Source organism: Microtus pennsylvanicus, chromosome 1 (genome assembly GCF_037038515.1).
Source record: "Microtus pennsylvanicus isolate mMicPen1 chromosome 1, mMicPen1.hap1, whole genome shotgun sequence".
NCBI classification, from domain to species: domain Eukaryota; kingdom Metazoa; phylum Chordata; class Mammalia; order Rodentia; family Cricetidae; genus Microtus; species Microtus pennsylvanicus.
Genome location: NC_134579.1, coordinates 36,483,762 through 36,500,231, shown reverse-complemented (window position 1 = coordinate 36,500,231; position 16,470 = coordinate 36,483,762). Strand labels below are relative to the sequence as shown.

General features: G+C 47.9%; 1 protein-coding gene across 2 annotated transcripts in view; it reads left to right on the top strand.

Moving 5' to 3' along the window:
• The first annotated feature begins 6,046 nt into the window (after window positions 1-6,046).
• Window positions 6,047-16,470, top strand: part of Tmprss2 (transmembrane serine protease 2) — a 41,609-nt gene continuing 31,185 nt past the window's right edge. Inside the window, exon 1 of one of the 2 annotated variants that reach the window (XM_075961440.1) lies at window positions 6,047-6,153. The gene's annotated coding sequence lies outside the window, so the exon portion shown is untranslated. The remainder of the gene's footprint in view (window positions 6,154-16,470) is intronic. The other variant, XM_075961451.1, reaches the window with a different exon arrangement.

Below are 16,470 nucleotides of genomic sequence, written 5' to 3'. Positions count from 1 at the left end.
GTACATGTAATATTCACTGCACACTTATGTGCACCCATACATCTGTAAGCGTGCATACACATGTTTGCTTGCCATACATGAGACACACGAGGAAAAGGAGAAGGATGAAGAGATGGCCAGATCTGATTGCATACTAATTCATGACCTGCAATCGATATTTTGATTAATGGTAAGGCTTATAACTGAAAGATGAGTGACAAGGAAATTTTGGTAACAGGTCTGTGACTAAATGCTATAAAGTGCTAAAAAAAACCCAATAATACATGGAATGCTCACTAAAAATGATCTCAGGAGAGGAAGATTTTCATAACCAAGATTAAGATGGTCTATCCTGTAGACACCAACCAGCTACTTCCCCCAGCCACTTGATAAATTCATGAGCAATAGAGCCATGGTGGCAGAGATTAAATTTATGCCTGGACTCAATGACAAAGGCAGAACTGATTCACTGTCATGACATTATCCCCCAAGATGGTCAGCCAGTGCCCTGGCACCAGTTTAAGTTAACTGGACCACTTCCATCCTGAAAGGGCCAGTGCTTTGTTATACCAGAACAGACAATTTAGCTATAGATTGCCTTCCATGTATGCAGCACTTCTGCTGGAATTGCTGTCTTGGAACTAACAGGGTGTCTTGGCCACCCTCATAGCATTCCACACAGTGCTGCAGCTACGAAGAACTCACTTCAGAGTCAAAGAAGTGAAGTCATGGGCCCAGGCTCATGAAATTCACTCACTGTGCCTCATTCCTGCCATCCCAAGGCAGCTGGCAGGGCAGAGCGGTAGGCTGGCCTTTTGAAGATGTAGTTACAGCTCCAGCCAGGGGGAAATGTCCTGTAGAGCTGTGGCAGGACTCTTCAGGAGGCTGTGGGTGTTCTGAATCAGGATCTAGTACACAGCGCTACTTCTTTCACAAGCAGGACTCACTGGTCCAGGAATCAAGGGGGTGGAATCAGGAATAGCACCAGCCACTGTTATATCCAGGGAGCCACTCAAAATATCCCTGCTTCCTGATCCTTCCACTTGATGCTATGCTAGCCCAGGGGACTTTATTCCACCAGCCACTGTTACATCCAGCGAGCCACTCCAAATATCCCTGCTTCCTGATCCTTCCACTTTATGCTATGCTAGCCCAGGGGACTTTATTCCACAGGGCAGATGCTCCTACTGGGAGACAGAATTTCCATTCAACTAGAAGTGAAGAGGGTCACCTGGCCACCTTGGGGAGACAAGCTAAGAAGAGAGTTGCAATCCTGGTGAGTGGATACTATTGTGGCACCATGAAGGGAAGGACTCTTTTCTGGAATGCTGGCCATTCCTTAGGGTTTCTCTTCATTTTATCATGCTTGTAATTAAGGGAAATGGAAATTTTAGCAACCCAATTCAGGAACACTCCCAACAGCCCAGACCCTTCTGGAATGAAGGAGCCTGTTACCCCACCAGGTAACCCATCATAGCTAACTCAGGTGCTTGAAGAAGGCATAGGGAACACAGAATAGGTAATGAAAGAAGATAGTTAAAAATACCAGTTAAGTTCACTTAGCCTGTATGGAAAGGGGCATTGTAGTTATTATGAATATGCATTCCTTATTTTGTTTTGAATACTTCTTTTGTGTAAATCTATCTCCATGTGTATGTGTATCTATCTATCTATCTGCCTGTCTGTCTGTCTATCAATGTATCATATCTATCTATCTATCTATCTATCTATCTATCTATCTATCTATCTATCTATCTATCATCTATCCATTTCATTCCTTATTTAATCCTGTATATACATAAGATAAGACGTACTGACTTTCAGACTATGGAGATGGCTGATGTGGTTAAGAACTTGTTTTCAAGCATAAAGAGTTAAGTTTGGTTCCCAGAGCTATGTAAAACAAACAAACAAACAACAGGCATGGTGGTATATACTTGCAATCCCCATACTGGGGGAAGCAGAAGGATCCCTGGGACTTGCTGACCGGCCCCCTAGCCTACTAGAGTTCCAGATCAGCAAGAGGCCCTATCTCAAAATAAAAAAAAATAATAAAAGTTAGATGGTGTTTGAGGAAGAATCCTTAAGGTTTTCTTTCCTCTAGCCTCTACCTGCATATACACCCATGTGGCACACATACACGATGAACTGACTTCATATCATTGTATTTGTAAGCACTGCATTAACACCACAGTATGTAAACTGTGGGGAGGGTCATAGGAGCAGAGATATCATAGAAAACTCTATGTCCTCTGGGAAAAGAGTCAGCACCTTTTCAGTTGTGTACAGGTCAGCTTTTTTTTCAGGTTCTGTATAGTTATAACCTCACGTGGTCTTTATTCAGGGAGTTGATATGGTTGAGGGAGACCAACTTGGTTGTGTCATTGGTGTTGGCAGACTTGTGATGCCTAACCTCCACCCAGTGAGTTGGCAAGGCTGCAAGATGTCCAAGCAGGGGAGAGGTTCGTGTTAAAACTGAATGAAGAAGAGCAGATTTAATCCCATGGTCATCTAGTTTGTCCATGTTCTGAGTAGAAGAACCAGTGGTGGAGGAGGCTTCAGCTGGATGGGATTATTCTCCACCTCTGAGTGTGCCTGATTTCTCACCTTCAGTTGCAGACTGGGCTCTGCACCATCTGTTCTCTGGTCCCAGGTCTTTGAGCTACAACACAAGCTTACCATCACTCTAGCTTGCAGACCATAGGACATCTCACCTTCAAAATCATGAACCAATTCTTGGTAATAAGCCTCTTCAATATTCTCCCCTTCTTCTGTTTCCCTGAAGACCCATGGCTAGTGATATCAAGGAGGAAATGGGTGTTGGGTGAGAGCTAAGTGTACATACTAGCTGTTGACTAAGGTTTTCTGTCCTGCTCGGTTCCTGCAATTGTTAATTCCCAAAGAAATCACACAGAGGTCTACATTAGTTATAAACTGATTGGCCCATTAGCTCAGGCTTCTTATTAACTCTTATAACTTATATTAGCCCATTATTCCTGTCTGAGTTAGCCACATTGCTTGGTATCTTATTCAGCAGGAGAGTCACATCTTGCTTCTTCTGTGGCTGGGTCAGAACTGCAGAATAAGCTTTCTTCTTCCCAGAATTCTCCTGTTCTCATCATCCTGCCTCTACTTCCTGCCTGGTTATCCCACCTATACTTCCTGCCTGGCTACTGGCTAATCAGTGTTTATTTAAAATATAATTGACAGAATACAGACCATTGTCCCACACCAACTAGCTGCATATAGGTGGGATTAGGAGTCAAGGCTGGAAGCCCTCAACACACTATCAAAATGGAAGTGAGTCGTCACCAAAGACTTGACCTATGTTCAGGAGAATGAGTTCTCTGGAGTGGACAGCAGTGACACATCTGGGGTAATCCCCTCCAGACTTGATGGCACTGAGGAGGGCTATCTGCTTCATTCAGTTTGTTATTAACAGTGTGATGCAGCTCCATGCTGCCGCCTATAGTGATTGATTTTATTATTTTTATTTATTTGTGTGTTTTAGTGTGCATGTGGAGGTCAGAGGACAACTGTAAGAACTCAGTTTTCCCCTCCCATCACATGGCTTCTAGGAATCAAGCTCCAGGTCTCAGTCTTGGCAGCAAGTGCTCAGCCATTTTCCAGCCTCCCAGAGGAGTTCTTTTCAGGGACTTCTACTCAGTCACTCAGTTGAAGCCAGCAGTCTTGACTTTGCTACTGAAAAGACTTTCAGGATGAGCCATAAAGTTGTTCTGTTTTGTGTTTTGAGTGAAGAGACTTCCTTAGGGCTGCGGGCTGCAGATGTAGTGCAAGGTGGAGATGCAGACCTGTAATCCCAGCAGTAAGGAGGTTGAGGCAGGAGGATCATAAACTCAAGGTCACAAACCAGGTGTGGTAGCACGTTCATTTAATCCGAGAATTTGGGAGGCAGGAGTAGACTTACCTCTGAGTTTGAGGCCAACCTGGTCTACAGAAAGAGTTCCAAGACAACCGGCAGCACAGAGAAACCGTGTCTCGAAAAAACAAAACAACAACAAAAAAGTTCCAGGTCAGCCTGGGTTATGTGAGACTCTACCTGAGGCACAAGAGAAGAGCACACAGAAGGAAGGCGCAATAAAGCACTCGAGAATGGGTGTGGCTTCTCAGAGAGTGACAGGCTTAAGAATTTTTACAACAGTCATACAGACAATTTTAGTGACTTCTGGAGTTCCACTCAAAGGGTCAAATGAGATAAGGTCAGAAGATTGCACAGAAGTCAAGATGTTTTTAACAAGAAAACAAAAGTCTATTGTCATGTTTGTGAGGGTTGCATCTGGGAAAGGAATAAGGCAGCACACGTTCAGACTCCAAGCATGATCTATTGCTCTTTTCACATTCTTATTTGAAATGCCTTCCTGTAAAAGGCACATCGACTGTACTCTGGCAGATGCCAAGGGTGCTGGAATTCTTGACAGGCTGGAGAGATCGATCCATCACACCTTGGAAGAAGGGGCTTCTTTCCCTTCTCTTTCCTCTCTATCTATCCTGCCTCAAGTTCACCAGGTGTAGGGCTGATCTCTTCCAGACATATACACCCCTAGGAACACGCTGCTAAGCACCTTTCCAGAAAGGACAACGGAGGAGGGGGAGGGGACAAAGTACCAGGGAAGCAGGAAGGGCTCACAGGGCCTGACAACCACAGTGGGCATGGTTCTAACATTCTGCCTGTGTTTTGAGTGAAAGCAAGGTGTGATGAATTGTGTGCAGTGTAGGTGTAACCAGAGTTTTAGGACAGCAATCCTTCATGAGTGCCTGTTACCAAAGTGGGAAAGTGCTCATATCACCTTTTTTTTTTTTTGAGAAGGGGTCTAGTCTTTAAATGGGCACAACAGATTAGCAGGAGAAAAATCATTTTAATTCATGTGAACATGGAGAGGAATCCTGTAAACAAGTTCTCAACCTCCAGCGCCCTTCTAACTTTGCACACCTTTTATCTCAGCGCGTGGGAGGCAGAGGCTGGCCCACCTGGCTTATATAGCAAGTTCCAGGACAGCCAGGGCTACACAGTGAGACCTTGTCTCAAAGTGTAAAAATCAGTCTGAGACTGTGAGATTGTCCAGGGCTTAACCTTATATTCTCCACCAGGTTCTACAGAGAAATAGGGTTTGCTGCCTGTGTGGGTTGTGGAGGCAAGCTATGGGTCTGTGGGGGTAAACGGGAATGTGCTAGGGGGAAAAGCCTGGAGAGAAAGATCGGGTGGATAAACGTGTCATAGAGCAGCTCTCTTTCCGGCACAGACAAGACACCTTTACAAAGAGGACGGTTTTTGTGGTTGTGAACTGCCCCCCTACAAAAGGGGCAGTTATTCTGGGCTTCTCCAGTGTCTTCTTCAGTTCTACAAAATCAACAGCTCTGGCTCGTCTCAGAGGGAGAGCAGCTTAGGAGACTGCTGGTCACCTGAAGTGGTGGAAGACAGGGTCTTAGAGACTTCAGAGAGCGCATTCCTTGCCTCATTTCTGCCCCACCCTCGGTACAAGCAACGTCCCATTGCCTCTGGAAGCTTCCCAGGGGACTTTGGGTGCTGGGGGTTTGGTGGGTGGGGTAGGTGAGGAAAATCCAAGGTATTTTCTTCCGTAGGAAAGTCTGGGCACACTAGGGAGGGTCTTTAGCCTGGGAGCTGAGCCACCTACGCTTTAGAGGTGATGTTGCCAACTGGGTCCTGGCACAGAGGCCTCCTTGGTGTCCGCAGAAGAGAGCCTGCTGGGACTGTGAACCAGCAGCTCCCGGGCTTCCAGGGGGCCGGGTTAGCGCTCCCTTAAGGTCTTCCCCGTTAATTCACACGGTAGTCTAAGGACAGTGTCGCGCCGGTACCCTGACGGTCCCATGGGCCTGGCCCTCGAGGGTATGCAGCTACGGAGGCGGGTCGCTGCCAGGGAAATGCCTTTGGTCTCTTTTGGTCCCGCCATGTGGGGGAGGAGCGCGCCCTGGGCTTCCCTCGGGGAAACTCCTCCTCCTTGCCCGGGACAGGCGCTCCCGGTCGTCCCCACCTCCTGGCCGAGGTGACCCGGCACCTGCGTTTAGGGGTGTTGCCTAAATCTAGGACGCCGCCTCCTGAGATTTAAGCAAGAGCTGGGGGAGGTCGGGGGACTTGGGACGGACGAGGAAATCCAGAGCTTGGGCCCAGGCGGAGAGGGGCGGGAAGCGCAGCAGGTGAGCAGCAGGCGGGACAAGCTCGTGGTCTCCACACTGGGTCCCTGCCTGGGAGGTGAAATGGGGGTGATTCGGGTCCACCCGACGGTGCCCGGCTGGGGCATCTGGGGTACAGTTAGGCGAGGCCAGGGCGCGACAGGTGCGACGGTCTGGGACTGAGCGGACCGGGCGCACGTTCTGGGGACTGGGAGGAGACCTGGAGACCCAGATCCCGTGACCGAGACCCCAGGTCGGCTCCGTAGATTCGCGGCTTGGTTTATGGTCCTGCCGGCCCCTAGCTTATGTATTGGAGAAGAGGGTCTCTGAGGGTGGGGTCCTTCGGTGGAGCAGGCTCCTGGCTCCTATCACCAGTCCCTTCCTAGGAGGTAGATGCAGAGATTCGTCCGCAGTTCTCTTTGTTTCGGGAAAATCTCTGCGGTCCGGCTGGTTACCTGAACTCCTTCCGCTCCTTGGTCCCTACCGAGGTGGAGAGAAACTGGAAACTGGTTGAGATGCAGAAGACCGATACAGGCGGCGCTGCGCGGCCCTTGGGACCCTGTCAAGACGCGAACCGCCCGCCAGCTGGGGGAAGGGAGTACTCCAGCGGTCCGGTGCCGGGTCGATGTTGCGGACCAGGCCGCCTTGGCCCTGAGCACTCACTAGAGTGCTGGAAAGGGCTGGCACTGGAGAAGCCGGGCTGGCACTGGAGAAGCCGGCCCGGCTGCCAGGGGCGAGCTTCCCATTCAGGAGAAGGCTGACCACCCGAGCACGTGTACCTTTTATCGGGTGGGACTTGGGATGATGGCAGAGTGACCCAAAGGAACAGCTAGGCAGTGGACGCTGTGTGTGTGGGAGGACCCGATAGCCCAGCTGAAAAAATGAACTGTCCCACTGCCTGAAAGTTTGTGTGTCCATGCCTCAGAGGGTGTGTGTGCCTTATGGCTGTGCTTTTGCTTGCTGAGAGCCCAGGCCCTTTCCGATATCCCTTAGTTCTGTCCCGAGCGCATAGGCCTCTGGCAGCTAGTTTAGGAGAAAGCAAGCATGGTAGCCCTAGGTGGACTTGGAAAGCAGGGGACCCTACAAGGGTTGGGTTTGAAGATCTTGCATGCAAATACTTAAGTCCTGTAGCTAAGACAAGCCATCCAGTGCTGGCTCCTTCAGCTTCTATCCGGCAAGAGCCAGGCATTGTGGAAAGTTCCAAAGGGCACCTAACAAGGTGCTCTGAAAATCCAAAGTGAGGTGCGGGTTGTTTACCTGACTCAGGAGGAGGGGAGAGGTTCTGCAAGTGAGGTTAACAAGTTTCCTTCCTAGCAGGAAAGCTGGGGGTTGGGCAGTTTTACTGGGGACACAGGATAAAATGTCCTAGGCTGCTAAGCTACTGCAGTAGTGGGTGGTGAAGGACCTCCAGGTAAGCAAGGTGACCTATTCCTCACCTTTCCCGTGCTTCTACTGAAGAGGTGCTTGGGGGACTTCTTCCACTGACCTTCGTATGACGTAAGAATGAAAACTCAAAAGCCAGGTGTGGTGAGACTTATCTTTAATTCCACAACTTGAGAAGTAGAGGCAGGCATATCTGGCACTCTGTGAGGTCAAGGCCATCAAGTGATACCCAGTAAGACCCTGTCTAAAGAGAGAATGAAGGAAGAAAGAGGAAAAAAAAATTGGAGTGTCATCAAGACAGGAGACCAAGGGCAAGAATTGAGGAGTGTTCTCAAGAGCTGGGGACTGCTTACAGAAAGCTGGGACTCATCTCAGTCTGGTCTTTTCAGGCATGTCTGGTCTATGTTCTCAGCTCATTTCCAGGTTTGATCCTAAATGTGCATGTGCACAGGAACACACCACACACACACACACACACACACACACACACACACATACACACACACACACACACACATACACACACACACACCTTTGTGGGTTTTCCAGCTGAAAGATCTAGGAGTCAAGTGTAGAGAATTTGTTTGCCAGTGGCACTGTTATCACTGGAGAAAAAAGTTTGATCACACTGGTACAATAGCTGCACACCGTGGTGTGGACACCTAACGAGTTCTTTATAACCCATTTGCCTCACCTCAGCCGAAGTCTGATGCAAAGGCTAGGTAGCTCGTCTGGTGCCCCTACGGAATCTAAAGGGCAGAATCAGGGAAGCAGAACAAAGGCTGCCGACCTCAGTAGTCAATCCTGTAAGCATTGTACTCTCAGGCAAAGGTGTGTACAAGGGGCTTTGTTGACCATGTACCTGCAAAGAGTTTCAATTCTTTTTTCCTCCCCTTAGTCCTGAGGTCACAGTGTGGCGGCAAGTCAAAAGAAGTGGAGATGAAAACTAAGATGAAGTCTAGAAAATCTTGGTACCTCAGATGTCTGGAGCCAGGCTGCCATGCTTCCTAACCCCAAAGCCTCATCTCTTTCTGCAGCCCCACCGTGACCAGGGCCTGGGTATTACTTAATGGGCCAGAAGACTGAATCCTGGAATATAGGGTCATGAGTGACAGACACATGTGTGGTTATTCTGCAGGTGATGAAGCCTGGGTATATGAACTATGGTATTCCAGTACCAACTTTTTTGTAGTCTGAGAGGGTCGCTCCCAGCAATGAGCTCACCGTGAGCCCAGGAGCTACCATGAAATAGAAATCAAGAATCTAGTTGACTACTTCACTCTTTGCATTTAAGCATTGAGGAGCTTAGGAAGATGAGGAGTGAGGGGAAGGTTCCTTAGCATGAGGTATCGCTCTGGTTCTGAGTACTCATCAAGCCCTGAAAGTGGGAACCAAGAGTTTTTTGTAAGCTCTGCAGAAAGTTCTGTGTCTGAGAACTCCCGGTCAGCCCAACCCTGAGCAGTAAGGAGGCAAGGAAGGGCCACTAGGCAGTCAATTAGCTGGTCAGTTTGGGTTCCTGAAACTGGCCCTGCTGGGAAGCAAGGCAAAGGAGGCATCTGGGGGTGGGCAAAAGAACTCCCACAGAGCATGTGGGGAAGCTTTTCCATCCACCGTTGCTCACCCAATTGTTCCCCTAACTGTCCTTAAGGCTGAAATCGCTAAACCTTGCTTGTGCAGGTTTCTCCACAATTTCTAGAATACTTTCTAGCTCTCCACCCCAAGCTGTCCCAGGACGAGTTCAGGAGCATCATGATCCCAAGAGCTGAGACCTGCAAAGGCCAGCTTGGGGAGCCTTTACGTGAGGCCACAAGTGTAGTGGACCTGGTCATGAAGTAGGGTGGTTCATGCGTACCTCATACCAGAGCAACTACGATCTAAAACCTGCCTGTGGGTTCTTGGATGGGTGGGAGGAACATGGTCCTTAGAGTCTCATCTGATCACAGTGGCCCCGGATGACCCCGGAGTAGATCTGGGATTCTGGAAAGGAGTATAGCTGTACCCAAGGATTGGTTTTCCCAGCAGGTGATCATCAGGAGAAAGAAACAGGAACACATAGGGACATCTTGGGAGGAGAATTCATGTGGGATACTGGAGGGCATGTATATTGTCGGTGACCTATATTGTGTGCAGGATGGACGTTGAAGAGGTCAGGTGGCCGAGAGACTTAAGTAGTGTAGGCAGTGGGTGAAGAGAGGAAGTCTGCCTGTCTTGCTTGTGTGCACAGGTGAGCCATCAAGCATGGGGGCTTGGGCTCAAGGGGCAGGGAATGGTAACAAAGCACCTACTGTGTGAAGGTCAGCAGAAGCTTGTGGTTGTAGAAATTCACACAACGGCAGTGGGTAGACAGAAGCCTCGGTCTCGATGCTGTGCCCAAGGCGTGAGATGGTAACACAGTCGTATTCTCTAACGAGCTGAATTGGCGGATGAAACAAATCTGGCTTTGTTATTGCTTGTTTGCCCAAGGTACAACACAGAGAGTCAATTTCCCTTTAATTTATGGCCCTCTCTTTCCAAGAGTCATCAGGCAGGTGGCTCTGAGCTCATTTTGGATCTGAATGATCTGAGCTCCAGGACAGAGATGATTTCTAGGGACCACAGATTTGGAGGTTCTTCTGAACAGAACTCTGAAAAGCGTTCAAGTCCACTGTCAACAATACATTCTAATGAATCGGTAGTGACCTTGTAGCTAACTCTTAGTCATTTTTATTCCAGAGTGCCCTGGGAATCTGACCTTCCAGTCCAGGCTTTGTGCTTTGAGGACTTCACACTTTCCTAGTAGCTCCCAACCTCAGATGAACTTTTAAATTGTGGGAAACTTGGTTTACCTGGGCGCAGTAAAAGCCTGACTTCCGGCTGCTTCAGTTCCTTAATCCTGAGGGCAGCCTCTGAGTTTGCATGGCCTGAACCAGGTCTCTTCACCATATAGCAGCGCCATAAACACTGGAAGGCAAAGCCTGTTTTCTGTTCTACTGAGCGCAGAGCTGGAGAGCACACTTTCACTCCATCTTTATGAGAGAGTTGTTACTCAATATCCTCATTAAACAGAGTGGCCTGGGCAAGGTCAGGGACCTGGATGTGTGTTGAGGAGTTCCCTTGCCGTGACCTGGCGCCTTTCTGTCTCAGTGTTAGACGTATGCTCAGCTCTGTGTACCTGCAGTCTGTGGGGTCACCCACCGTGCCCAGCTTGTGAAGCTGGAAATGTCCTGGTGTGGGCTTCCCATCCCTGGCTGTTCAATTTTATCTTACTCATGTAGCCTCTGGAACATAAAACAAAACCAAAAAACTTAAAAAAACCAAAAATTGTTTGTATGTGTGTGTGTCTATTTGTATCTGTGGTCTCTCTGTGTGTGCCTATGCACATGTGCATTTGTGTATCTGTGCATATGTGTATGTGTGTCTGTTTATGTGTGCATGTGTTTGTATACATGTGTCTGTGTGTGTATGTTTCTGTGTGCATGTGTGTGTGTGAGCAAATATGTGTCTTAATTCCCACCCTGAAAAGTTTGTAATATTCTTGGGACAAGGAAGCATTCATAGAAAAGCAGACTCAGATGGTGTGGGCCTGCCGCTTTTGAGGCATTTTGTTTTTCTTTCTCTCTTTCTCTCACTCTGGTTACCAGAGCTGGCACTCCCAACAAACCTGGCCCAGCCACCCATCTCCAATACACCAGATAAGAAAACAAGTCATAGGTGCAGAGCAGAGAAAGTAGATTTATTATTTGGTCACATTGGGAGAAGGAACAGATAAAGGGGTCCTGTGACCCCAGTTCCACTTTGGAGGTCCTTACATGAGATCTATGTTTAAATAGAGGGTAAGATGTGTGCACATCTAAGCAGTCCTACTCAAGGTATGGTCCGGTCCTACATATCTCATCCACTGAAGTTCGATCAGCTCCAGTCTCTCCCGCACCGTCTCAGAACTGTGTGAAATCTCCTTCTGGGCAGGAAGTTCTTCTGGTTGGCACCAGGCTTCAGCCTTTTCCTTCTCTACTTTAGGGCTCCTGAGGAAGTCTTAATTCTTCCAGATCCCCTATTACGGTAGTCTGATAGCACAAGTGTCTCTCTGTAGACAGCTTCTCCCCTGCTAGGGCAGTATCCCTATGTTCAATACGTGTTTCTGCGGAATGTCTCTAACCTCCACCTTATTCTATGATTGCCTAGCTTTTGCCTAACAGTGCACTGTGTCCCTATGAAGATTTTATTTGTGTCATGGTTTTCTTCAGTGTGTTTATTGACTGCACAGTGTCTGATGATGGTAGCAGTGTGGTAACAGAGGTGGAAAAAAAGGCACAGATTCTGGGGGTCCCCTTCCACCTCTGGCAGCTGGAACTGTACCTGGCACTCGGGGGAGGGGAGCTCATGAAGGAACCAGCATGCAGTGGTGGGTGATGACATCAGTGGGCTTCAGTTATATGGGCCATCCCACATTCTTTTTTTTAATTAATTAATTAATTAATTTATTTATTTATTATGTATACAATATTCTGTCTCTGTGTGTGCCTGCAGGCCAGAAGAGGACACCAGACCCCATTACAAATGGTTGTGAGCCACCATGTGGTTGCTGGGAATTGAACTCAGGACCTTTGGAAGAGCAGGCAATGCTCTTATCCTCTGAGCCATCTCTCCAGCCCCCATCCCACATTCCTGAATGCAAATTAGCATCAATGAGTTTGTCCTCACTTGAAGAGGAAAGGACTGAAAATTTCTTGTTTGGGAAAGTGGTTTTTTGTTTGGTTTTGTTTTAGTTCCATGGTGCTGCTTCAATGAGATGGAGTGGACAAGGCTGCCATCCAGGGACCCTTAGGAACCTCGTCCTCATTTGTTTTCCTGCCCCTTAAAGGACAGTTTCCCAAAGGTCTTCCTTATGGCTGGCTTTCCTGGGTCAAAGGCAAGCATCAGGGTCCTTTGAATGAAGGGTAGATCTCTTGTCAGGTTATGTCTTGCTCCTTTCAGAAGTCGCTGCATAGGCGTCAGACACACGGGTTTGTAGAAATCCCTGTTTAGAAGATGATCAGGATTGAACGTGATTCCCTTGCTCTTTTTAACACACCGTCGTGGATCCCACTTAGAGTGAGCATGGCTCCTTTCATCGTTTTCGCAAGGTTCAGGCCACCCTCTCCTCTTCCAAAGTTCATAGTAGCTGAACTAGGCCTTCTTCATATTTCTGGCTTCTGTGTTTGGTGGGTCACTGACTCTCTGGACAGAATAGTTATCTCTGCTCTCTTCTGTCTCTGGTGGTTTTCCCTTGACAATCCATGGCTGGGCTCCTGGCTTCCTCCTTGCGTGAATTTCAAGCACCGACTCATTGCTCCTTTCAGAGGGCTCCCAAGCTTGGAAAACTGCCAGCGGATTGGATTTTCATTTCCTGAAACTTCAACCAAACCCATAATTGGTGTGACAGACCAACAAGCTAGCAGGAACTCAGAGGAATGAGAGCTGGTACAGCTGGGCTCTTCTGGAAGGACCCTGGGAGGGTGGCCTGGCTAGTCATGCCTGTGGGAGGAAACCAGGGTGCACTAGGTAGATGTCCAAGCTTGGAGTCTGTTTTACAAAGTGGGTGGAGAAAAGGCACACCAGTGGGTGACAACTGTACCATTTTAACAGGCGTAGGTGTTTCCCACACATTTTAAATGGTGACCCCTCTAGCCGGTATGTTACTCATTTTCCTTCCTCAAACCCAGAAACTTGTTGACTTTAACATTAGAAAAACCTAGAATCTCTCAACATGACCTGATTCTTCTATTTGCTTGATCTACAAGTGAAGAAATGAGTGACCCGGTGGATTTTTACTGTGACTGATTCAGTGTTCCAAGCCATTATCATCTTTCTTCATTGCAGGTTGTTGATAAAATTAGTTTTTATTTAACTAAGACTACGGTGACACTGTGTACCAGCGCCAATGGTGTTATTGCTAATTTACTCAAGCTCCCGAGATCAGTATAATCTCTTTTATATCTTGAAAGAGAATTGAGGTGTCAGACTTTCCCAGGTCACGGCTAGTGAGAGACTGAATCTAGGTTGGGATTCTAGTCCCACCTAAAGTCTGGCCCCCAGTTTTGTGGCATCTAGCTATGTAGTGCTGCCTACTACTTTCTGTGTATTTAACAGTCAGGCTTGTAGGTGTGTAGTGTAATGTATGCATGTGTGTGTGTTCTTGAGTGTGTATAGGTGTGCATACACATGAGTACATACGTGGAGATCCAGAGTGGATGCTGGGTGTCTTCCTCCATCTCTTTCCATTTCAGTGTTTGAGATAGGGTATTTTACTGAGCCTGGAACTCACAGGGATAGGAAATAATGTCTTTATGTCCTACGGATCCTCCTGACTCTTCCTCCCTGGCACTAGGACTGATTACAGGTGGGCACCTGCATGCCTAGACTTTTATGAGGATTCTGGGGTCCAAACTCAGGTTCTCATGCTTGCTTAGCAAGCACTTTTAGTGCCTGGTTCTTCTCCTGGCTTCTGAACTCCTCCCAGCCCATCATCCTGTGGATGAGTAAACTCCCTTTCCCCCCACCATGATGGTTTCTTAGAGTAGTCTTGGATCATTTCAAGTCCAGACGGGAGGAGTGAAGCAAAGCCCTCATAGGGAGGATAGCAATGAAAAACAGTAATTCAACAACCTCCATTAAGGCAAGGTGAGCACCAATGGAGTCAGGAACATCTCAGCAGGTGGAGTGAGCAGGCAGGGAACTTTGTGGTGGGGAAGAGACTTTGATTCTCAACTCAGCAAGGGAGAATGGGAACCTACAGCATGGAGCAGTGTCTGTGGAGGAGAAGTTGGTAAGAGACAGTACGGGTGAGAGAAATCTGGTTAGCCTGACTTTGACAGGGTTTCTGCTGAAGGCAAGTCAGGCTCACCAGGTATCCTTTGAGGATGATAGAGGACTATTGAAAATTGGGATTCTCAGTAAACAGATTTATCAAGGTTTCATTAAACTAGATTTTATTGAGGGAGTGTGCAAAGGTTCAGAGGATGGCTTGCTTTAGAAATGGACTTGTTGCTGATGGCATCTCTGCTTAATATTGACTTTTCACACACGACTGCCTAGGAAATGACCCAGGGACTTCTTTTCATAACCACACATCATCGAGTCGGTCAAAGTAATTAGGTCGGCATGTTAGGGCTTGGGATAGTAAACAGGTTGGGGGGGGGTGGATTTGTATATCATTCACCGTTTCTTCCTTGTGATGGGTAGCTGACAAAACAGCTTACAGGAAGGACTTATTGTGGATCATTGTTCAGGAAATGGCCTAGGACCACCTCCTGTCTGCATCAGTGGGAGCTTGAAGCTGCTCGCTGTCTTCTGGTAGATCAGGAAGCAGGAGCTCTAGCCAGAAGCAGAGGCAGGGAATAGAGCTGGCCTGTAGACCGCAAGCCCATGCCTAGCCTATGTCCAAAGGTTCACGCCCTTCTGAAATAGCACACTAGCTGGGGTGTTATTTCACATTGCTATAAGGAACTTTTTTTTAATTAGTTAATTTATTTATTTATTAAAGATTTCTGTCTCTTCCCCGCCACCGCTTCCCATTTCCCTCCCCCTCCCCCAATCAAGTCACCCTCCCTCGTCAGCCCAAAGAGCAATCAGGGTTCCCTGCCCTGTGGGAAGTCCAAGGACCACCCTCCTCCATCCAGGTCTAGTAAGGTGAGCATCCAAACTGCCTAGGATCCCACAAAGCCAGTACATGCAGTAGGATCAAAAACCCATTGCCATTGTTCTTGAGTTCTCAGTAGTCCTCATTGTCCGCTATGTTCAGCGAGTCTGGTTTTATCCCAGGCTTTTTCAGACCCAGGCCAGCTGGCCTTGGTGAGTTCCCAATAGAACATTCCCGTTGTCTCAGTGTGTGGGTGCACCCCTCGCGGTCCTGAGTGCCTTGCTCATGCTCTCTCTCCTGCTCCTGATTTGGACCTTGAGATTTCTGTCCGGTGCTCCAATGTGGGTTTCTGTCTCGGTCTCCTTTCCTTGCCTGATGAAGGTTAATATTCAGGAGGATGCCTATATGTTATTCTTTGGGTTCTCCTTCTTATTTAGCTTCTCTAGGATCACTAATTATAGGCTCAATGTCCTTTATTTATGGCTAGAAACCAAATATAAGTGAGTACATCCCATGTTCCTCTTTTTGGGTCTGGCTTACCTCACTCAGGATAGTGTTTTCTATTTCCATCCATTTGTATGCAAAATTCAAGAAGTCCTTGTTTTTTACTGCTGAATAGTACTCTAATATGTATACATTCCATACTTTCTTCATCAATTCTTCCATTGAAGGGCACCTAGGTTGTTTCCAGGTTCTGGCTATTACAAACAATGCTGCTATGAACATAGTTGAGCATATACTTTTGTTGTATGATAGGGCATCTCTTGGGTATATTCCCAAGAGTGGTATTGCTGGGTCCAGGGGTAGGTTGATCCCGAATTTCCTGAGAAACCACCACACTGCTTTCCAAAGTGGTTGCACAAGTTTGCATTCCCACCAGCAATGGATGAGTGTACTCCTTTCTCCACAACCTCTCCAGCAAAGGTGTTTTTTATTTTAGCCATTCTGACGGGTGTAAGATGGTATCTTAAAGTTGTCTTGAAAGCACATTACTTACTAAAGCTTAGGCAACCCTGTGAGGCTCATGTAGAAGAGTTCAAGGCAACTGTCTCTGGTGTTCAGTTGCAGGCCACCAGTTCCACGGCAGGTGCCTTGAGGAACACACCCATGGAGTTCCTCTAGAAAGGGTGTTTCTGGTCCTGCCAGCCATTCCTCTGCTGTCCCGCTCTCTGAAGGCCCCCTTCCATGGACATTTGCTGGGAACTCCATCTTATCAATGTGTCAGCCATGGTACCCACTTTGCAGAGTCAGGCTCGTTCAGTTACCTGGCCAAGGATGCCTCCAGGAAGGGGCACAGGGAGAAGGCAGCCCCAGGTCTTTGCCTTCTAGGCCTGCCGTTGCCCTCTATAGGGTGGGGATTT